We start from the raw sequence: 24,945 nt of genomic DNA on the forward strand, positions 1-24,945 counted from the left end.
TACCTCCTTTTTGTATTCCAAACTCATGACGCGCGGTCACTAGCAGCAGACGAAAAGTAAAAAAGTTCCGTTACAGTCCGTATGTCAAACGATGTATAGAATCAATCTTTAGGATGGTTTTAACATAAATCTTCAATAATGTTCCAAGAGGAGAATTCCTTTGTCTGTAGAATTGCAATGGAACAGAGCTAACTATCACGTGAATGCGCGAGATTGAGCTTGTGTCTCTCTGGCAGAGCCCTGACTCATTCCCCTCTCATTCGCCCCCACTTCACAGTAGAAGCATCAAACAAGGTTCTAAAGACTGGTGACATCTAGTGGAAGCCTTCGGAAGTGCAACATGACCAATATCCTACTGTATCTTCAATAGGGAATGAGTTGAAAAACTACAAACCTCAGATTTCCCACTTCCTGGTTGGATTTTTTCACAGGGTTTTACCTGCCATATGAATTCTGTTCTACTCACATACATCATTCAAACAGTTTTCAGAGTGTTTTCTATCCAAATCCACTATATATGCATATTATAGCTTTTATGGCTGAGTAGCAGGCAGTTTAATTTGGGCACGCTTTCCATCCAAAATTCCCAATGCTGCCCCCTACCCTAGAGAAGTTAATCAACTAGACAATTAACAACTTGTATTCTCATCAAAGATCAGTGCAGTCTACTGATTACAAAGCAGTTAAGGAGAGAACTTGGTGAATAAATGGTGGTGTGTACAGTATGTCCTGTCAGTGTCAAAATAACCCAAAGAGAATAGACAGATGCAGTAAGAAACTAAAGCCTCTTGAGGAAATGTTGTGTAGTAGACTACAGTATTTAGCAGAGCATCAGCTGACCCAGGACATGTAAATATGACAACAATGACAAGTGGGTAGGCAGCAGGACAGCATCAGAGCGCAGACATTAATAACCTTGTGTAGTCTTAGCATTCTGCATACTCCCCTTGTCCTAAGGGTAAAAAAATGACCCGCCTTCACTAAAACCCTAAAATAAAGCAGCTTTATTGAATTTTAAACCCCAAATCTATTTTGCATGAAGAAACAACCTGTCATTCATCACAAACTTTGTAAATATCTGGGTTTTCACTCTTCACAATGCAGAAAGAATGCATTTAATCAGTGGACACCACTCATTTTTATTACAACACACCCGTCATAATTGTTTTCTTTCCTGTTACTTTATTATTGTTATTATTATTATTATTGCTCAAGGCACTGAATAGGTGTAAACATACATTTTTAGGCAAGAGAAGGCACTTGTAAAGCCTAAGAAAGTACCAGAAATGTGAAAAAAGTTGTTTTGAATTCATGTTATTGAAGGGAAAGAATAAATCTTGTACTTTTTGACAACATTGTGATATATTCTTATATACTGTACAATGAAGAATTCAACTACATAATACTAGTCTTCTCACATTTTTTGAACCATTGCCCCCACCCACGAGGTTAATAAACAACAACAATAAATTAGAATAAAATAAGATAATAGATACAAAACAAAAACATAAATCAATCAACTCTATTTAGCACATGTAGGACAGTATACAAGTGTGTGTGTGTGCATGAACTTTGCAGACATATTCCTCACGTGCAGCACATAGTGTTTTTTTTACAGTCCTTTTTTGGGGGGCAGAATTGGCATCTCCTCCTCTTGCATGCCCCAGCTCCCTGAATTGCTTTCACAAGCGTTGCAGAGGCTGCTGTGCGGGCAAGGCGCTCCCATTTTTGAAAGTGCCTTTCCCAGCTGTAAAGGCCTCTCTCCCCCTTGTTGAGAGGAGTGCAGGTTGGAGCTCAGGCTTGTTCTTTCTAACTGTGCCAACCATGGTGATCTTCCTCTTCATAAGAGGTGAAGAAATTGTCATACGTGACATTGTGCCCCCTCAGTCCATCTGTCACATCAAGCACAACCCGCATCCCCTGGTTCTTCTCCTGGCCTCCGCTGGTCGGATTCCCTGTGTAGACTTGCATCTTCCAAGCGTAGCTGGATTGTGTGATACAGGCCACCCATATCTTGATGCCATACTTCGCTGGCTTGCTGGGCATATACTCCCAGAAAGGGAGTATCCGTGTCACAAAAAACAATCACATAAATCACTTACATTACAGATATGAAAATAAAAACTTACCTCTGAATGGAACCAGTTGCTCATCCATTACTTCAGGCCCAGGGTTGTAGAGGTACGCTCCACCCACTTCTCCCAGATCTCTCTTATGGCCGCCAGTTTGTCTCTCACACGTCTTGCAGGTCTTGACTCACATTTATTAAATATTTATTTAAACCCTCCAAATTTGTCATCTCTAGGATGATTTTTTTGATGGCTGGTGTGATGAACATGTAAAATGTTGAGTCGATGTCCTGGGTAACTGCATGTCTTGTGGGTCATGGGGTCATCCTTATGACATTTTGTGCTGCCATCCTGCCTTGTTTGTCATATGGTGACAAGGACCATGTTATTATGCATTTATTATATATATCTTAAAAAAAATGTCTCAGCTTGGGTTATTTCTTCTTCATCTGAAGATGATGCATCGTGCTCTGGGTTGTTTTCTTCCCCATCTTCTTCTTCAGATACCTCCTCCTCTTCAAAATCATTGTCCTCTTTTCTCCTCCTGGACATCTGAATAAATCAGGTCTACGACCTGTTGGGCACTGAAACGTGCACTCATTGCTTCAGCAAAGAGAGAACTGGGGGGACTGTCATCTGCAGCACCTTTATAGCCTCTCTGACTGCATTCCCCATTAGTAAACAATGCTTTCAATAAATATTTATTTTGTCTGACCTTTTGTTTATTTTGTCTGTGAACTTGAGTCGTGTGGGGTCGTGGAGGGGAGATGCTGCACATTCGTTTTGTCTGATTTCAATCAGTAGCGCACACAATCTCAATTTCTCATGTGTGTGTGTGTCTGTCTTTGTGGTTTTTGTGGTGTGTGAATGATTTTATAGCTGCCTGGTCAAAAATGACCCTAACAGGCATTCTACACCACTCAAGTAGCGTACACGAGCGTTGCAAAATAAATGTAGAATCTATATTATTAAATTATTGCACCCACACTGCTCGCGCGCAACAACGAGTGACTGCATTGCCAAGGGATAAAATAGATAGATTGTGCTGCAAGTCCTGCCTCTCCCATCTCATCATTGGTTTATAGAAGCAGGTACCCACGTGCCATCTCCTCATTGGTTATACCCACGTGGGTGACTGAAAGACAAAACAAGGTCAGTGGCGGTAATCGCAATATTAAGTCATGAGAAGAAAAGGCCTAGAAGGACGAGAGATGATTTGGTCGACTGTTTTATGTGTGGATTAATTGTTGGAGTAGCGGACCTTGTGCATTTCAGGTAAAATAACAATGTTTATATCCCAGGACAAATTAACTAGCAACAGCAAGCTAGCTAGCTAAATAGGACAAATTAGCTAGTAAGTGCAAGCTAACTAGCTAAATTGCCATAAAGGTTTAATGCTTTTTGACCAGTCCCCAAATTAATGTAATTGGTTCAGAGTTTGTTTTGATATTTTAACCTGCGTGTCGTGATCGCATTTGGTGTGGGGGGACAAAATAAATGTATTCACGATGGCGCACGCACGCACGCAGCCGGTTTGGGTTCCGTGTTAGACAATCTTTTTACCCTCTAGGAAAAGTCATCAAATTTCAAGTTGAAAAAATATTATTTAGTGGGGTTTTCTCTGCTGTTACACATAGTGGTGGGTTATTTTTTGACCCTTAAGATGACACAAGGGATAAATCAAGATGTTGGTTGTCTAACCTGAGTCACCCAAATGTTTGGAGCCTCTGGGTTCATTTTTACTTTCAAATCAGACCACAACAAACTTGTCTCCAGTAATGCACTTGGTTAGTAGACCACAAAATAGGATGCTTTTTATTATACTGTATCATTTAAATTGATTACTGTACATCAGTGAATCTCTCTGATACGTCATGGCTGTGATGGGGAACATGGCAACAAAAATAGTTAAATAAACGGGCTGTGGAGAACATGATTTCTGAACCAAAATAATTGTTTAAAAAAATACTCATAGCAAAATACTCCAATCAGCATCTGTCTTGGTGAACTATGTCTTAATGGTCCTTCTATCTAACCATTTCTATGAATTTTTACCATGTGTTGTTGTGGTTGATGATAATTGATAGGAGAACCCTTTGTAGAACTATTTTTGGTACTAGGTAGAACCCTTTTGGGTTCCTTTCCACAGAGGGTTCTACCTGGAACCAGGAAGGGTCTTCCTATGGGGACAGCTGAAGAACCCTTTTGTGACCCTTCCATGTCATTGTTGTCATCCCCCCCATTCACACAAATCAAATCAAATCAAATGTATTTATATAGCCCTTCGTATATCAGCTGATATCTCAAAGTGCTGTACAGAAACCCAGCCTAAAACCCCAAACAGCAAGCAATGCAGGTGTAGAAGCACGGTGGCTAGGAAAAACTCCCTAGAAAGGCCACACACTTACCCTGTGACTAGGACCAAGACACTGACATAAACCAAATATTTGGTTCTAAATTATACAGAACAATGTCCAGTGACTCATAAGATGACTCATCATTGAAAAACCAACTCCAACACCCACAACATGTCAGCCATTAAGGGTTAACAGACATCAAAGCCAGAGTGTTGGCAGATGACCTGCTGAATCCGTTATCTTGGCACTTCTGGCACCGCCACCATATCCTCTCAGTCTCCATGTCCTTTTCCACTCTCAACCCTGCACAACTCTAGAAGATGGTGTATATGGGTAGTTATATCTGTACAAACAACCAATGGCTTGTTTATTCACATTCTCATTAAATCCTCAGTAACTCAACCTCTACTGCCATAGGCACCAACATGAGGTGCTGAAGGGGGCTGGGCAATGGTTTACGAGGTGTTAGAACTATCCCTCTCTTCCCACACTGTATTTAGCTCAGAAATATGCCTGGGCTGTGTACAGCACAAGGCTTTGCTGATGTTAAGAATGGGTAGGCGTCGCTAGTGTTGAACGAGTGCAGCTCAGCTCATTTTCAACCAGAGGAGATTCCATTCCTAAAGATAGTTGCCTCGTGCCCATACATCTTAGTGCCCTCTCACCCCTTTCGCTCCCACACAAGAGACAGTCACGCCAACAGGCTCATTCTCAGAGACAAATTCTTATCTCACCTTTGCATAGGGTAAGTGTGTGACTTGGTGATTCGTACATGTCTAGTCATGTCTAATTTCACAGATGAGCTATGAAGGATTGAAGTATGATTCTGGTCTGTTGAGGTGGATAGAGAGGAGAATGATAAATATGTCTGTGAGGGAGATTATGCCCTATCTCTTTCTCTCTCTCTTTTTCTTTATCTGTCTCTCTATCTGTCTGTCTCTGAGGTGTGTTGTTCCTCTGTCATTTCTTTTTCACTTTTTTAAAGTAGAACTGCACTTCCTGATTTGGCCTTGTTTTTCATCAGTGCTAATTTAAAAGATGCTAGCGGCCATGACTGAGGGCAAACGAGTTATCTTTGGGGTGTGGTTTCATGTGGGTGGTGTTTTGGGGTGTGTCTTCGCCATTCCATCACACCAAACAATAGCTAATTCGGTTATATGTGGGCTAAAGTAGAGAATAAGAAGTTAACAGAACGTTAAGCCGGCGCTGACCTTGTGTTTACCAAGCTGACAGCAGCTAGCTAACATAATAGCTAGCTGCAGCTGGCTAGCCTATCTAATGATAGCTAGCTGATATTTCTTTGTCAAATCAGAGTTATGCCAAGATAGACATGTTTGTGTGGGTTCCTCCTGCACACTCTGCTCCCTAAAGAGTAATGTGACTGGATGAAAGACCCACGCCTCCCTTCACACTCCTACTGGCATTGTGTGACCCACAACTCCCTACACACTCCTACTGTCACAATGTGACCCACGCCTCCCTACACACTCCTACTGGCACTGTGTGACCCACGCCTCCCTACACACTCCTACTGGCACTGTGTGACCCACAACACACTACACACTCCTACTGGCATTGTGTGACCCACGCCTCCCTACACACTCCTACTGGCATTGTGTGACCCACGCCTCCCTACACACTCCTACTGGCATTGTGTGACTCACAACTCCCTACACACTCCTACTGGCACTGTGTGACCCACAACTCCCTACACACTCCTACTAGCACTGTGTGACCCACAACTTCCTACACACTCCTACTGGCACTGTGTGACCCACAACTTCCTACACACTCCTACTGTCACAATGTGACCCACGCCTCTCTACACACTCCTACTAGCACTGTGTGACCCACAACTCCCTACACACTCCTACTGGCATTGAGTGCCTTCGTCCACGGGGAGGATCTTTTACAGCACACACACAACGACACAGACACATAAGCACACACACACACACACACACACACACACACACACACACACACACACACACACACACACACACACACACACACACACACACACACACACACACACACACACACACACACACATCCAATGTCAGCACACATTTGTGCAATGGCAGCTTCAAGGGCACTGGACCCATCCCGTATATAACAGTCAGTTTTTTTTTCTCCTGACACTCTCCTGACACTGTTTTCTCCTGACACTCTCCTGACACTGTTTTCTCCTGACACTCTCCTGACACTGTTTTCTCCTGACATCCAACTGTTTTCAGCACACATTTGTGCAATGTTTTCTCCTGACACTCTCCTGACACTGTTTTCTCCTGCACTGGACACTGTTTTCTCCTGACATATAACACTGTTTTCTCCTGACACTGTTTTTTTTTTCTCCTGACACTCTCCTGACACTGTTTTCTCCTGACACTCTCCTGACACTGTTTTCTCCTGACACTCTCCTGACACTGTTTTCTCCTGACACTCTCCTGACACTGTTTTCTCCTGACACTCTCCTGACACTGTTTTCTCCTGACACTCTCCTGACACTGTGATTGTTACTGTTATTATCATGTGCTGGAACAGGAACAGACAGATGGTGACACCGCAGCGATGCAGCGGCATTCCCATACTGCTATGAGTGGCATGTTTATGGGCATACAGCACATGCCAATGTTACCCCGAACACTTTGACCCTCCTATGGCATCCACAGGTTGTGGACAAGCTGCACCTGAAACGAAGCACACCTGTCTCAGCCCCAGCCGGTCAACACGTTTAAAGAGCATAGTGTCCATGCCTTAGAACAGTAGCAAAAAGAATCATGAGTTTTCATTGTATGTTTTCTGGTGAAAACATTACCCATGGCACCATTATATAATACAACATCATATGATATATTTATCTTAGCATCGCAGGAGCACAATAGTGAGGCATACATGTAGTATACAGATTAGAGGTCGACCGATTATGATTTCTCAATGCCGATACCGATACGGATTATTGGAGGACCAAAAAAGCCGATACCGATTAATCGGACGATTTATTATTATTTTTATTTGTTATAATGACATTTACAACAATACTGAATGAACACATATCTTAACTTAATATGATACATCAATAAAATCAATTTAGCATCAAGTAGATAATGTAACATGTTCAATTTGGTTTAAGTAATGCAAAAACAACGTGTTGGAGAAGAACGTAAAAGTGCTGATCAGTTCCTTGATCAGAACATGAGAACATATGAAAGCTGGTGGTTCCTTTTAACATGAATATTCAAATCAAATCTAATTTTATTTATATAGCCCTTCGTACATCAGCTGATATCTCAAAGTGCTGTACAGAAACCCAGCCTAAAACCCCAAACAGCAAGCAATGCAGGTGTAGAAGCACGGTGGCTAGGAAAAACTCCCTAGAAAGGCCAAAACCTAGGAAGAAACCTAGAGAGGAACCAGGCTATGTGGGGTGGCCAGTCCTCTTCTGGCTGTGCCGGGTGGAGATTATAACAGAACATGGCCAAGATGTTCAAATGTTCATAAATGACCAGCATGGTCAAATAATAGTAAGGCAGAACAGTTGAAACTGGAGCAGCAGCATGGCCAGGTGGACTGGGGACAGCAAGGAGTCATCATGTCAGGTAGTCTTGGGGCATGGTCCTAGGGCTCAGGTCAGTTGAAACTGGAGCAGCAGCATGGCCAGGTGGACTGGGGACAGCAAGGAGTCATCATGTCAGGTAGTCCTGGGGCATGGTCCTAGGGCTCAGGTCCTCCGAGAGAGAGAATGAAAGAAGGAGAGAATTAGAGAACGCACAATTAGATTCACACAGGACACCGAATAGGACAGGAGAAGTACTCCAGATATAACAAACTGACCCTAGCCCCCGACACAAACTACTGCAGCATAAATACTGGAGGCTGAGACAGGAGGGGTCAGGAGACACTGTGGCCATCCGAGGACACCCCCGGACAGGGCCAAACAGGAAGGATATAACCCCACCCACTTTTCCAAAGCACAGCCCCCACACCACTAGAGGGATATCTTCAACCACCAACTTACCATCCTGAGACAAGGCTGAGTATAGCCCACAAAGATCTCCGCCACGGCACAACCCAAGGGGGGGGCCCAGACAGGATGACCACAACAGTGAATCAACCCACTCAGGTGACGCACCCCCTGCAGGGACGGCATGAGAGAGCCCCAGTAAGCCAGTGACTCAGCCCCTGTAATAGGGTTAGAGGCAGAGAATCCCAGTGGAAAGAGGGGAACTGGCCAGGCAAAGACAGCAAGGGCGGTTCGTTGCTCCAGAGCCTTTCCGTTCACCTTCCCACTCCTGGGCCAGACTACACTCAATCATATGACCCACTGAAGAGATGAGTCTTCAGTAAAGACTTAAAGGTTGAGACCGAGTTTGCGTCTCTGACATGGGTAGGCAGACCGTTCCATAAAAATGGAGGTCTATAGGAGAAAGCCCTGCCTCCAGCTGTTTGCTTTGAAATTCTAGGGACAATTAGGAGGCCTGCGTCTTGTGACCGTAGCATACGTGTAGGTATGTACGGCAGGACCAAATCAGAGAGATAGATAGGAGCAAGCCCATGTAATGCTTTGTAGGTTAGCGGTAAAACCTTGAAATCAGCCCTTGCTTTGACAGGAAGCCAGTGTAGAGGCTAGCACTGGAGTAATATGATCAAATTTTTTGGTTCTAGTCAGGATTCTAGCAGCCGTATTTAGCACTAACTGAAGTTTATTTAGTGCTTTATCCGGGTAGCCGGAAAGTAGAGCATTGCAGTAGTCTAACCTAGAAGTGACAAAAGCATGGATTAATTTTTCTGCATCATTTTTGGACAGAAAGTTTCTGATTTTTGCAATGTTACGTTGATGGAAAAAAGCTGTCCTCTAAATGGTTTGGATATGTTCTTCAAAAGAGAGATCAGGGTCCAGAGTAACGCCGAGGTCCTTCACAGTTTTATTTGAGACGACTGTACAACCATTAAGATTAATTGTCAGATTCAACAGAAGATCTCTTTGTTTCTTGGGACCTAGAACAAGCATCTCTGTTTTGTCCGAGTTTAATAGTAGAAAGTTTGCAGCCATCCACTTCCTTATGTCTGAAACACATGCTTCTAGCGAGGGCAATTTTGGGGCTTCACCATGTTTCATTGAAATGTACAGCTGTGTGTCATCCGCATAGCAGTGAAAGTTAACATTATGTTTTCGAATATAATCCCCAAAAGGTAAAATGTATAGTGAAAACAATAGTGGTCCTAAAACAGTACCTTGAGGAACACCGAAATTTACAGTTGATTTGTCAGAGGACAAACCATTCACAGAGACAAACTGATATCTTTCCGACAGATAAGATCTAAACCAGGCCAGAACATGTCCATGTACACCAATTTGGGTTTCCAATCTCTCCAAAAGAATGTGGTGATCGATGGTATCAAAAGCAGCACGAGGACAGATGCAGAGCCTCGGTCCGATGCCATTAAAATGTCATTTACCACCTTCACAAGTGCCGTCTCAGTGCTATGATGGGGTCTAAAACCAGACTGAAGCATTTCGTATACATTGTTTGTCTTCAGGAAGACAGTGAGATGCTGCGCAACAGCCTTTTCTAAAAATTTTGAGAGGAATGGAAGATTCGATATAGGCCGATATTTTTTTATATTTTCTGGGTCAAGGTTTGGCTTTTTCAAGAGAGGCTTTATTACTGCCACTTTTAGTGAGTTTGGTACACATCCAGTGGATAGAGAACCGTTTATTATGTTCAACATAGGAGGGCCAAGCACAGGAAGCAGCTCTTTCAGTAGTTTAGTTGGAATAGGGTCCAGTATGCAGCTTGAAGGTTTAGAGGCCATGATTATTTTCATCATCGTGTCAAGAGATATAGTACTAAAACACTTGAGCGTCTCTCTTGATCCTAGGTCCTGGCAGAGTTGTGCAGACTCAGGACAACTGAGGTTTGGAGGAATACGCAGGTTTAAAGAGGAGTCCGTAATTTGCTTTCTAATAATCAAAATCTTTTCCTCAAAGAAGTTAATGAATTTATCACTGCTAAAGTGAAAGGCATCCTCTCTTGGGGAATGCTGCTTTTTAGTTAGCTTTGCGACAGTATTAAAAAGGAATTTCGGATTGTTCTTATTTTCCTCAATTAAGTTAGAAAAATAGGATGATCGAGCAGCAGTAAGGGCTCTTCGGTACTGCACGGTACCGTCTTTCCAAGCTAGTCGGAAGACTTCCAGTTTGGTGTGGCGCCATTTCAGTTCCAATTTTCTGGAAGCTTGCTTCAGAGCTCGGGTATTTTCTGTGTACCAGGGAGCAAGTTTCTTATGAGAAATGTTTTTAGTTTTTAGGGGTGCAACTGCATCTAGGATATTGCGCAAAGTTAAATTGAGATCCTCAGTTGGGTGGTTAACTGATTTTTGTCCTCTGGCGTCCTTGGGTAGGGTAATATATTCAATATTCCCAGGTAAGAAGTTTTAGGTTGTAGTTATTATAGGACTATTTCCCTCTATACCATTTGTATTTCAGTAACCTTTGACTATTGGATGTTCTTATAGGCACTTTAGTACTGCCAGTGTAACAGTATAGCTTCCATCCCTCTCCTCGCTCCTCCCTGGGCTCGAACCAGCAACACAACGACAACAGCCACCACATCGAAGCAGCGTTACCCATGTAGAGCAAGGGAAACAACCACCCCAAGGCTCAGAGCGATTGAAGTTTGAAACGCTATTAGCACGCGCTAACTAGCCCGCCATTTCACTTCGGTCACACCAGCCTCATCTCGGGAGTTGATAGGGTTGAAGTCATAAACAGCGCAATGCTTGACGCACAACGAAGAGCTGCTGGCAAAACACACGAAAGTGCTGTTTGAATGAATGTTTATTCGCCTGCTTCTGCCTACCACCGCTCAGTCAGATCCTTAGATACTTGTATGTTTGTATGCTCAGTCAGATTATATGCAACGCAGGACATGCTAGATAATATCTAGTAATATCATCAACCATGTGTAGTTAACTAGTGATTGTGATTGATTGTTTTTTATAAAGTAAGTTTAATGCAAGCTAGCAACTTACCTTGGCTTACTGCATTTGCGTAACAGGTAGTCTCCTTGTGGAGTGCAAGGAGTGCAACGGTCGTCATAATCACTAGTTATAACTACACATGGTTGATGATAGTTTATCTAGCGTGTCCTGCGTTGCATATTTTTATTTATTTATTTTATTTCACCTTTATTTAACCAGGTAGGCAAGTTGAGAACAAGTTCATAATATAATATAATCGATGCAACGCTGGGGGATGACTTAACAAAAGCGCATTTACGAAAAAAGCACAATCGTTGGACAACGGTACCTAACCATAAACACCAATGCCTTTCTTAAAATCAATACACAGAAGTATAGATTTTTAAACCTGCATATTTAGGTAAAAGAAATCCAGGTTAGCAGGCAATATTAACCAGGTGAAATTGTGTCATTTCTCTTGCGTTCATTGCATGCAGAGTCAGGGTATATGCAACAGTTTGGGCAGCCTGGCTCATTGCAAACTAATTTGCCAGAATTTTACGTAATTATGACATAACATTGAAGGTTGTGCAATGTAACAAGAATATTTAGACTTAGGGATGCCACCCGTTAGATAAAATACCGAATGGTCCCATATTTTACTGAAATAATAAACATTTTGTTTTCGAAATGATAGTTTCCAGATTCGACCATATTAATTACCAAAGGTTCCCATTTCTGTGTGTTATTATGTTATAAAATCCATCAAGGATCTCTCTGTACTTTGCTCTGTTCATTGTTCCCTTGATCCTGACTAGTCTGCTTGTCCCTGCTACAGAAAACTTCCCCACAGCATGATTCTTCCACCACCATGCTTCACCGTAGGGATGGTGCCATGTTTCCTCCAGACGTGACGCTTGGCATTCAGGCCAAAGAGTTCAACCATGGTTTCATCAGACCAGAGAATCTTGTTTCTCATGGTCTAAGAGTCCGTTAGGTGTCTCCAAGTGGGCTGTTAAGTGCCTTTTACTGAGGAGTGCCTTCCGTCTGGCCACTCTACCATAAAGTTCTGATTGGTGGAGTGCTGCAGAGATGGTTCTGGAAGGTGCTCCCACCTCCACAGAGGAACTCTGGCAGAGCTCCAGAGTGACCATTGGGTCCTTGGTCACCTCCCTGACCAAGGCCCTTCTCACCCAATTGCTCAGGTTGGCCGGGTGGACAGCTCTAGGTAAAGTCTTGGTAGTTCCAAACTTATTCCATTTAAGAATAATGGAGGCTACTGTGTTCTTGGGGACCTTCAATGCAGCATAATTTTTTTGGTACCCTTCCCCAGATCTGTGCCTCGACACAATCCTGTCATGGAGCTCTATGGACAATTACTTCGACCTCATGGCTTGATTTTTGTTCTGACATGCCAACTGTGGGACCTTATTTAGACAGGTGTGTGCCTTTCTTCTAAGTCATGTCCAATCAATTGAATTTATCACAGGTGGACTCCCAAGTTGAAGAAACATCTCTAGGATAATCACTGGAAACAGGATGTACCCGAGCTCAATTTCGAGTCTCATACAAAGGGTCGGAATACTTATGTAAATAAGTATTGTTTTTTTAAAATAAATTGCAAAAAATTTGAAAAACCTTGTTTTTGCTTAGTCATTATGGAGTATTGTGTATAGATTGATGATGGGGGGGGGGATTATGTAATCCGTTTCAAAATAAGGCTGTAACGTAACAAAATGTGCTACTTGGGAGCGTCAAGAGCCTTTGTTTGTAGGGGTCTTGTCGTTTTTTATTGAATCATGATTAACTGATCATCAGTCCAAGCTGATTTGTGTAAAACTCTTTAAACTCCAGTTGTAATTCACCTGTCAACCCAATATCAACATATCCAAGACAGGCCATTTTATTGAAGTGACCGGTTGTATTCCACTCACTCAGTGTTTCGCCTTTCAGTATAGCTTGAGAATCCATCGTTTGAATTATGTTTTCATCTCTACTAACCAAATTTGGTGTTCTGATCCCACTGCTGACTCCATACCCCCCTTTTCTGCCTTTTTTTGGGATCCGAAGAACGTTAGACGTTGGAGCATGCACACCATTCTGCCCAGGACACAGGCATTAAGATTGGTCCCAAAAAACAATCCAGTTTGATTGAAGTATAACATGGGTAACTAACATACAGTAAGAAATGGCATAGTTTATGTTGGAAGGTTGACCTGAGGGAGGCAGGTGGTGGTCAAACCTTCAGTAGATCCACCAATGTTGTGCTCCTTCACCCTCTCACTGCCGTTGTCCTGCTTCACCCTCTCACTGCCGTTGTCCTCCTTCACCCTCTCACTGCCATTGTCCTCGTTCACCCTCTCACTGCCGTTGTCCTCCTTCTCCCTCTCACTGTCGTTGTCCTCCTTCACCCTCTCACTGTCGTTGTCCTCCTTCACCCTCTCACTGTCATTGTCCTCCTTCACCCTCTCACTGCCGTTGTCCTCGTTCACCCTCTCACTGCTGTTGTCCTGCTTCACCCTCTCACTGCCGTTGTCCTCCTTCACCCTCTCACTGCCGTTGTCCTCCTTCACCCTCTCACTGCCGTTGTCCTCCTTCACCCTCTCACTGCCGTTGTCCTCCTTCACCCTCTCACTGCCTTTGTCCTCCTTCACCCTCTCACTGCCGTTGTCCTCCTTCACCCTCTCACTGCCGTTGTCCTCCTTCACCCTCTCACTGCCGTTGTCCTCCTTCACCCTCTCACTGCCGTTGTCCTCCTTCACCCTCTCACTGCCGTTGTCCTCGTTCTCCCTCTCACTGCCGTTGTCCTCCTTCTCCCTCTCACTGTCGTTGTCGTTGTCCTCCTTCACCCTCTCACTGTCGTTGTCCTCCTTCACCCTCTCACTTGTCCTCGTTGTCCTCCTTCACCCTCTCACTGCCGTTGTCCTCCTTCACCCTCTCACTGCCGTTGTCCTCCTTCACCCTCTCACTGCCGTTCCTCCTTCACCCTCTCACTGCCGTTGTCCTCCTTCACCCTCTCACTGCCGTTGTCCTCCTTCACCCTCTCACTGCCGTTGTCCTCCTTCACCCTCTCACTGCCGTTGTCCTCCTTCACCCTCTCACTGCCGTTGTCCTCCTTCACCCTCTCACTGCCGTTGTCCTCCTTCACCCTCTCACTGCCGTTGTCCTCCTTCACCCTCTCACTGCCGTTGTCCTCCTTCACCCTCTCACTGCCGTTGTCCTCCTTCACCCTCTCACTGCCGTTGTCCTCCTTCACCCTCTCACTGCCGTTGTCCTCCTTCACCCTCTCACTGCCGTTGTCCTCCTTCACCCTCTCACTGCCCTCCTTCACCCTCTCTCTTGTTGTCCTCCTTCACCCTCTCACTGTCGTTGTCCTCCTTCACCCTCTCACTGCCGTTGTCCTCCTTCACCCTCTCACTGCCGTTGTCCTCCTTCACCCTCTCACTGTCGTTGTCCTCCTTCACCCGTTGTCCTCCTTCACCGTCTCACGTTGTCCTCCTTCACCCTCTCACTGCCGTTGTCCTCCACCCTCTCACCGTTGTCCTCCTTCACCCTCTCACTGCCGTTGTCCTCCTTCACCGTCTCACTGTCGTTGTTGTCCTTCTCCCTCTCACAGCCGTTGTCCTCCTTCACCCTCTCACTGCCGTTGTCCTCCTTCACCCTCTCACTGCCGTTGTCCTCCTTCTCCCTCTCACTGTCGTTGTTGTCCTTCTCCCTCTCACTGCCGTTGTCCTCCTTCACCCTCTCACTGCCGTTGTCCTCCTTCACCCTCTCACTGTCGTTGTCCTCCTTCACCCTCTCACTGCCGTTGTCCTCCTTCACCCTCTCACTGCCGTTGTCCTCCTCCCTCTCATTGTCTGCCTGTGTGTTGTTTTTTGCTCTTTCCAGGCTGGCCTGCTACCATGGTTTATACATACTCTGACATTTAACAAATTCCACCGATGATCACTCTGTTGTTTTTTAAAGCTATAATCAACAGACTATGACCCAATTCAGAGCTTTATAGAGAATTGTCAGGCAATGAGAAACATGGAGGATGCATTAGTCTTTCTGTGAGTCATATCTCTCAGGGCATTGAAGAATTGTGAAATATCAACAACAAAATACAAGCTAGGCAAGATGACACCAATTCCCCCTCCTTTAGAACAGCAAAGAATTCAGAGGAAAACAAACAACATTTTGTGATGCTAACAAGCATGACATAACAAGGAGACCCTGTTTTGGGAGAACGGTTATATTTTGTCTGATGTGGCTGTGGGGGTGTCATGGAGGTCGCGGAGTTACCGTAGCAGTTAAGAGCGTTGGGCCAGTAGCCTCTGCCGAGTGCCCAACAATGTTCCGGTTTTCATGGAAAATGGAAAACAGGCCTGTGACTTGACTTCCGCTTATGGACATTAGCTCCTCCTCCACATTTACCGGATTGGTTCAAACAGTGCTGAAGAGAACCTCCCCCGACAGTTTTTTTTCTTCTTCTGGTCAAGACCAGTATGTAGGGGATCTAGTTTCAGGCATTTATGCCTGCTATGTAAGGTTATTGGGCCAGAATCCCCAAGCAAGGCACTTAACTCTAATTGCTCCTGTAAGTTGCTCTGGATAAGAGCATCTGCTAAATTACTAAAATGTAAATGTAACAATCTAACATGGCTCACATTGACCCCATTCTCTTCTCTGAAAGGGAAGGTCACAGAAGGAATATAAACCACCATTACCACTCACACCCTATCAAGCATAATACCCTCCACTATTACTCACCACCATCACTATCTGATCAGAGGGGCTAAATGTAGACAGGACATATGCAGTGCCTTCGGAAAGTGTTCAGACCCGATTACTTTTTCCACATTTTGTTACGTTCCAGCCTTGTTCTAAAATTGATTAGATTGCTTTTATCCCTCATCAATCTACACACAATACCCCATAATGACAAAGCAAAATCAGGTTTTCAGACATTTCTGCTAATTTATTACAAATTTCAAAATTAAATATCACATTTACATAAGTATTCAGACACTTTACTCAGTACTTTGTTGAAGAACCTTTGGCAGTGATTACAGCATCGAGTCTTCTTGGCTATGACCCTACAAGCTTGGCACACCTCTATTTGGAGAGTTTATCCCATTATTCTCTGCAGATCCTCCGAAGCTCTGTCAGGTTGGATGGGGAGCGTTGTGCACAGCTATTTTCAGGTCTCTCCAAAGATGTTCGATTGGGTTCAAGTCCAGGCTCTGGTTGGGCCACCCAAGGACATTCAGAGACTTGTCCCGAACTGTTGCCCTCAGTCTGAGGTCCTGAGCGCTTTGGAGCAGGTTTTCATTAAGGATTATTATTTTTCAATTTAACTAGGCATGTCCGTTAAGAACAAATTATTATTTACAATGACGATCTACCGGGGAATAGTGGGTTAACTGCCTTGTTCAGGGGAACAGTGGGTTAACTGCCTTGTTCAGGGGAACAGTGGGTTAACTGCCTTGTTCAGGGGAACAGTGGGTTAACTGCCTTGTTCAGGGGAACAGTGGGTTAACTGCCTTATTCAGGGGCAGAATGACAGATTTTTACCTTGTCAGCTCGGGAATTCGATCTAGCAACCTTTCGGTTACTGGCCCAACGATATAACCACTAAGCTACCTGCCGCCCCCTAGGCTCTCTCTGTACTTTTCTCCGTTCATCCTTCCCTCGATCCTGACTAATCTCTGTCACTGAAAAACATCCCCACAGCATGATGCTGCCACGACCATGCTTCATCGTAGGGATGGTGCCAGGTTTCCTCCAGACGTGACACTTGGCATTCCGGTCCAAAAAGTTAAATCTTGGTTTCATCAGACCAGACAATCTTGTTTCTCATAGTCTGAGAGTCTTCCGATGTCTTTTGGAAAACTCAAAGCGGGCTGTCATGTGCCTTTTACTGAAGAGTGGGTTCCGTCTGGTCACTCTAACATAAAGGCATCATTGCTGGAGTGCTGCAGAGATGATTGTCCTTCTGGAAGGTTCTCCCATCTCCACAGAGGAACTCTCGAGCTCTGTCAGAGTGACCATCGGGTTCTTGGTCACCTCCCTGACCAAGGCCCTTCTCCCCCGATTGCTCAGTTTGGCCGGGCGGCCAGCTCTAGGAAGAGTCTTGAGAGTCTTGGGAGTTTCAAACTTCTTCCATTTAAGAATGATGGAGGCCGCTGTGTTCTTGGGGACTTTCAATGCTGCAGAAATGTTTTGGTACCCTTCCCCAGATCTGTTCCTCAACACAATCCTGTCTCGGAGTTGTACAGATAATTCCTTAGACCTCATGGCTTGGTTTTTGCTCTGACATGCACTGTCAACTGTGGGACCTTATATAGACAGGTGTGTGCCTTTCCAAATCCTGTCAAATCAATTGAATTTACCTCAGGTTGACTCTAATCAAGTTGTAGAAACATCTCAAGGATGATCAATGGAAACAGGATGCACCTGAGCTCAATTTCGAGTCTCATAGCAAACGGTCTGAATAGTTCAAAAACCCGTTTTTGCTGTGTCGTTATGGGGTTTTGTATGTAGATTTTAGAACAAGACTGTAAAATAACAAAATATGGAAAAAGTCAAGGACTATACGGCACTGTGATAAAAGGCAGAATATGTTTCCTTTCCTTACAGTCACAACAGGAAGTAATAGAAGATGTTTCCTTTCCCTCCGGTCATAACAGGAAGTAATAGAAGATGTTTCCTTTCCCTCCGGTCATAACAGGAAGTAATAGAAGATGTTTCCTTTCCCTCCGGTCATAACAGGAAGTAATAGAAGATGATTCCTTTCCCTCCGGTCATAACAGGAAGTAACAGAAGATGTTTCCTTTCCCTCCGGTCACAACAGGAATTAATAGAAGATGTTTCCTTTCCCTCCGGTCATAACAGGAAGTAACAGAAGATGTTTCCTTTCCCTCCGGTCATAACAGGAAGTAACAGAAGATGTTTCCTCCACTCCGGTCATAACAGGAAGTAACAGAAGATGTTTCCTTTCCCTCCGGTCACAACAGGAATTAATAGAAGATGTTTCCTTTCCCTCCGGTCATAACAGGAAGTAACAGAAGATGTTTCCTTTCCCTCCGGTCATAACAGGAAGTAACAGAAGATGTTTCCTCCACTCCGGTCACAACAGGAAGTAACAGAAGATGTTTCCTTTCCCTCCAGTCATAACAGGAAGTAACAGAAGATGTTTCCTTTCCCTCCGGCCATAACAGGAAGTAACAGAAGATGTTTCCTCCACTCCGGTCATAACAGGAAGTAACAGAAGATGTTTCCTTTCCCTCCGGTCATAACAGGAAGTAACAGAAGATGTTTCCTTTCCCTCCGGTCATAACAGGAAGTAACAGAAGATGTTTCCTCCACTCCGGTCATAACAGGAAGTAACAGAAGATGTTTCCTTTCCCTCCAGTCATAACAGGAAGTAACAGGAACATTAATCAAGTGAATGAATGAGGGATGGCCTTATAGGGAAGCTGGCTCACACCATTGGCTCTCTCTGTGTCGTTATACCCACCCTTTCCTGCACACCTGCGTGAGAATAGAGAGATCTGTGTTCTAGATCTGCTAGAACTAAATGTTTTCAAATCAAGATAATATTCCCGTATGCATAGCTGGCATGGTTTCATTTCTCTCCCTCTTTCTGACGCTGTGCCGCCAACCTCCTCCCCCCACTACCCTGCCAGCCCCTCTCTCTCTCTATGACAACATATTGCACTTTCCTTTATTCTCATTAACTCCGAGATAAGAGATATCAGATAACTTTCTTGCACAATCTGACTTTCATCTGACTGTCAACTGCATGAAACATTTTCTCTATTATTCTCTATTTTAGAGCTCCTTTCAGTCTTGTAAGAGCTGGTACTCAGTATCTCTTTCTGGCTAGCACGGTCTCCCTGGCTATCGCGGTCTCTCTCTCTGGCTAGTGCGGTCTCTCTCTCTGGCTAGTGCGGTCTCTCTGGCTAGTGCGGTCTCTCTGGCTAGCGTGGTCTCTCTTTCTGGCTAGCACGGTCTCTCTTTCTGGCTCGCACGGCCTCTCTTTCTGGCTAGCACCCTCTTTCTTTCTGGCTAGCACCCTCTTTCTTTCTGGCTAGCACCCTCTTTCTTTCTGGCTAGCGCAGTCTTTCTTTCTGGCTAGCGCAGTCTTTCTTTCTGGCTAGTGCAGTCTTTCTTTCTGGCTAGCACCCTCTTTCTTTCTTTCTTTCTGGCTAGCGCAGTCTTTCTTTCTGGCTAGCACCCTCTTTCTTTCTTTCTGGCTAGCACCCTCTTTCTTTCTGGCTAGCGCAGTCTTTCTTTCTGGCTAGCGCAGTCTTTCTTTCTGGCTAGCGCAGTCTTTCTTTCTGGCTAGTGCAGTCTTTCTTTCTGGCTAGCACCCTCTTTCTTTCTTTCTGGCTAGCGCAGTCTTTCTTTCTGGCTAGCACCCTCTTTCTTTCTTTCTGGCTAGCGCAGTCTTTCTTTCTGGCTAGTGCAGTCTTTCTTTCTGGCTAGCACCCTCTTTCTTTCTTTCTGGCTAGCGCAGTCTTTCTTTCTGGCTTGCACCCTCTTTCTTTCTGGCTAGCGCAGTCTTTCTTTCTGGCTAGCACCCTCTTTCTTTCTGGCTAGCGCAGTCTTTCTTTCTGGCTAGCGCAGTCTTTCTGTCTGGCTAGCGCAGTCTTTCTTTCTGGCTAGCACCCTCTTTCTTTCTGGCTAGCGCAGTCTTTCTTTCTGGCTAGCGCAGTCTTTCTTTCTGGCTAGCGCAGTCTTTCTTTCTGGCTAGCGCAGTCTTTCTTTCTGGCTAGCACCCTCTTTCTTTCTGGCTAGCGCAGTCTTTCTTTCTGGCTAGCACCCTCTTTCTTTCTGGCTAGCGCAGTCTTTCTTTCTGGCTAGCGCAGTCTTTCTTTCTGGCTAGCACCCTCTTTCTTTCTTTCTGGCTCGCGCAGTCTTTCTTTCTGGCTAGCACCCTCTTTCTTTCTTTCTGGCTAGCGCAGTCTTTCTTTCTTTCTGGCTAGCACAGTCTTTCTTTCTTTCTGGCTAGCGCAGTCTCTCTTTCTGGCTAGCGCGGTCTCTCTTTCTGGCTAGCGCGGTCTCTCTTTCTGGCTAGCACAGTCTCTCTTTCTGACTAGCGCAGTCTTTCTTTCTGGCTAGTGCAGTCTTTCTTTCTGGCTAGCACCCTCTTTCTTTCTTTCTGGCTAGCGCAGTCTTTCTTTCTGGCTAGCATCCTCTTTCTTTCTGGCTAGCGCAGTCTTTCTTTCTGGCTAGCACCCTCTTTCTTTCTTTCTTTCTGGCTAGCGCAGTCTTTCTTTCTGGCTATCGCAGTCTTTCTTTCTGGCTAGCACCCTCTTTCTTTCTTTCTTTCTGGCTAGCGCAGTCTTTCTTTCTGGCTAGCGCAGTCTTTCTTTCTGGCTAGCACCCTCTTTCTTTCTGGCTCGCGCAGTCTTTCTTTCTGGCTAGCACCCTCTTTCTTTCTTTCTGGCTAGCGCAGTCTTTCTTTCTTTCTGGCTAGCGCAGTCTTTCTTTCTTTCTGGCTAGCGCAGTCTTTCTTTCTTTCTGGCTAGCGCAGTCTCTCTTTCTGGCTAGCGCGGTCTCTCTTTCTGGCTAGCGCGGTCTCTCTTTCTGGCTAGCGCGGTCTCTCTTTCTGGCTAGCGCGGTCTCTCTTTCTGGCTAGCGCGGTCTCTCTTTCTGCCTAGCGCCGTCTCTCTTTCTAGCACCGTCTCTCTTTCTGGCTAGCACCGTCTCTCTTATCTCGGAGGTCCAGATTTAAGTATGAAATCAGTGTATTCAGGGAACACAATGCACTACCTTGATGGGCTATTAAGTTGTGTCTTTCATGTACATAATACACTGTAGATAAAGCTCTCCTAAATAGCCAACCCAGCTGTTGAAAATATGTCGACTTCTATAAGGGCTACGGCAGTTCATTCTAATCTGAATGTAAGGAAGTCACTCCTCTTGCCTGGAGTGAATCACATCGAGGAAACATCAAACATCAAAAGCTTGTTCTACTGTTCTAGAATCCTCTAATGGTGTTTGTGACAGACAGAGGAGTCCACATTGGGCTGCTAGTTATTAAGGCTCTCTCAGAGCGGTGTCGGGTTTCATAGCCAGGCATACTGAAAAACACTGACATGGACAATCAGCCATGGTAGAATAGGGTCAAAACATCCTATTCTCTCTAGTCAAATGTCATTGGGTGGATGATGATATCAGATATACTCATAAAACATATGGATTCAAATCAGACACTTCTGCTGCTTGTTTTAGTAACGCTTGGAGGGTGGAAAGGGAGATTGATTTGTTAGCTATTCTACGGTATGATCGTGTCTAGCTGCTGCCCAAACCTTTAACTTAATCATGTATTTGCTTACTGTTATTTAAACTGAATCACCTGGTTGTACGCATGAATTTATGCTGACAGGAATGAACCAGGGGCTGTGAATTGAGGTGTATGCTGAGTAAACATATATAATGGACTGTGAACAGACGTCTTTTGGTTTTCCTAGTAGATAATAGAGGCCTTATGTAGGCCCCATTCAGGCTCTTTGAAAAGCCTCTGTCTTCAAATCAGCTGTGGGTTTTGTTCAAAGTTTTCATGAGAAAATTGATGCGAGCTTGTCTTTGTTTCATGGCTCATCTGTGATCGTAAAAGAGAATGCTGGCATTATGGCAAGGTGTTGCATAAGCAGCTGACTGTGTGAAGGATAAGAGTCCTATCAGTAATCAATGTAGGTTTTTTACAGCATGAAAATGCATGTCTTTTACAGATGTAGGATCTTAATTTGAGACAGTTTGCTACAGCAGGAAAATAATCCTACAGCAACAGAAAATGTGAATTATTATGTGGATTATAATTCATGGACATTTTTTGTAGGAGGTGATACATTTTTCATAAGGGAAACGTGGAAGTGGTCATTTCAGAAACTTCAGAATCCTTTGGAAACTTCAAAATACACGACACGTTTTAAATCTCCTGCATTCCTACATGTATTTGCAGTACATCATTTTGTAATGACTGCTGAACTGAGAAAGAACAAATACAGAGTGAACAGTGTAGGAGCTGTGAGGTTCTGGAACTATCTGGATGACCACCAAACAGTCCAGCCGATCTGGCAGTGTCGGGTGCTGATTGTGTTAAACCTTGAGTCTGTTCCAAAGACAGGTTTTTGTATTGCAAGCATATAGCAGCTTACACACACACACAAACACACACACACACACACACACACACACACACACACACACACACACACACACACACACACACACACACACACACACACACACACACACACACACACACACACACACACACACACACACACACACACACACACACACACACACACACACACACACACCCTCCCTCCTCACTCATGGGCCCCTAGGGCTTTTGTAAGCAATACCGACAATAACGATTCCCTTATCTGAGCAGCCGCCGCAGGAAAATCCCAGGATGTGGCCTCTCCCAAGGCCGTCCATCCACTCTAGTCACGCAATGCTTTTAGGGGGAACTCACACCCCCCTGCCTGACTCCTCTTGGCAAGCGCCTACACAGTACGCACACACACCACATATAGGTGAATGTAAACACGCTTACACAAAGTCATGCACATCTAGAAACAGACATTAACAAGCACACACACATCCTAAACGCTGCTCAGGCTCAAGTCTCTGAACAAACTCCCAGGCAAAAAAAGCAGTGTGTCAAACAACCAAACAGACAAAACATCAGATCGCATGACAAACACTCCACTCTACTTACTGTGCAGCCCTACCGCCTTTCTCTGACAGGCACACTCTCCAAAACACACACTGCAAGACAGGTCAATCCAAGGCTAAATCTGGAGCATCCAAAACACACACTGCAAGACAGGCCAATCCAAGACAAGACCTGGACCCACCAACCCATGTTGGTGATAGTAAGTGGGCCCTTAGCAGCACACTGTTTATTTTTACTCTGGTTTTCTTTCCAACTGGTGTTCTGTGTTCTGTGTTCTGTGTTCTTTTTTTGTTTCTGTTGTTAACTGCTAACGTTTATTGCACTGTTATGTGTGGTGGTGCACCATGTAGTACTGTGTGGTTACTGCTCTCCTGGGTTGTCACCATGTAGTACTGTGTGGTTACTGCTCTCCTGGGTTGTCACCATGTAGTACTGTGTGGTTACTGCTCTCCTGGGTTGTCACCATGTAGTACTGTGTGGTTACTGCTCTCCTGGGTTGTCACCATGTAGTACTGTGTGGTTACTGCTCTCCTTGGTTGTCACCATGTAGTACTGTGTGGTTACTGCTCTCCTTGGTTGTCACCATGTAGTACTGTGTGGTTACTGCTCTCCTGGGTTGTCACCATGTAGTACTGTGTGGTTACTGCTCTCCTGGGTTGTCACCATGTAGTACTGTGTGGTTACTGCTCTCCTTGGTTGTCACCATGTAGTACTGTGTGGTTACTGCTCTCCTTGGTTGTCACCATGTAGTACTGTGTGGTTACTGCTCTCCTGGGTTGTCACCATGTAGTACTGTGTGGTTACTGCTCTCCTTGGTTGTCACCATGTAGTACTGTGTGGTTACTGCTCTCCTGGGTTGTCACTTGGCTGCCAGACTGGGGAGGTCAGTGGTGTTCCTGCAGCTGAGGAGGAGAGGCCTGAAGGGATCCCATTACCCAGCAGACCCAATAGAGCCAGGCTAGTCCCCCAGTGAACCCAATAGGACCAGGCTAGTCCCCAATGGAACCAGACCCAATAGAGCCAGGCTAGCCCCCCAGTGAACCCAATAGGACCAGGCTAGTCCCCTAGTGAACCCAATAGGACCAGGCTAGTCCCCTAGTGAACCCAATAGGACCAGGCTAGTCCCCTAGTGAACCAGACCCAATAGAGCCAGGCTAGTCCCCTAGTGAACCCAATAGGACCAGGCTAGTCCCCCAGTGAACCCAATAGGACCAGGCTAGTCCCCTAGTGAACCCAATAGGACCAGGCTAGTCCCCTAGTGAACCAGACCCAATAGAGCCAGGCTAGTCCCCCAGTGAACCCAATAGGACCAGGCTAGTCCCCTAGTGAACCAGACCCAATAGAGCCAGGCTAGTCCCCTAGTGAACCCAATAGGACCAGGCTAGTCCCCCAGTGAACCCAATAGGACCAGGCTAGTCCCCCAGTGAACCCAATAGGACCAGGCTAGTCCCCCAGTGAACCCAATAGGGCCAGGCTAGCCCCCCAGTGAACCAGACCCAATAGGACCAGGCTAGTCCCCAGTGAACCCAATAGGACTAGGCTAACCACCAGTGAACCCAATAGGACCAGGCTAACCCCCAGTGAACCCAATAGGACCAGGCTAGTCCCCCAGTGAACTCAATAGGACCAGGCTATCCCCCAGTGAACCCAATAGGACCAGGCTAGTCCCCCAGAGACCCCAATGGGAACAGGCTAGTCCCCCAGTGAACCCAATAGGACCAGGCTAGTCCCCCAGTGAACCCAATAGGATCAGGCGAGTCCCCCAGTTAACCCAATAGGACTAGGCTAGTCCCCCAGTGAACCCAATAGGACCAGGCTAGTCCCCAGTGAACCCAATAGGACTAGGCTAACCACCAGTGAACCCAATAGGACC

At 45.2% G+C, this 24,945-nt stretch overlaps 1 protein-coding gene across 1 annotated transcript in view; it reads left to right on the plus strand.

Moving 5' to 3' along the window:
- Positions 1-24,945, plus strand: part of LOC124011141 (aryl hydrocarbon receptor-like) — a 96,640-nt gene that overhangs the window by 33,653 nt on the left and 38,042 nt on the right. The window lies entirely within an intron of this gene.

Source organism: Oncorhynchus gorbuscha, linkage group LG01 (genome assembly GCF_021184085.1).
Source record: "Oncorhynchus gorbuscha isolate QuinsamMale2020 ecotype Even-year linkage group LG01, OgorEven_v1.0, whole genome shotgun sequence".
Lineage (NCBI taxonomy): Eukaryota > Metazoa > Chordata > Actinopteri > Salmoniformes > Salmonidae > Oncorhynchus > Oncorhynchus gorbuscha.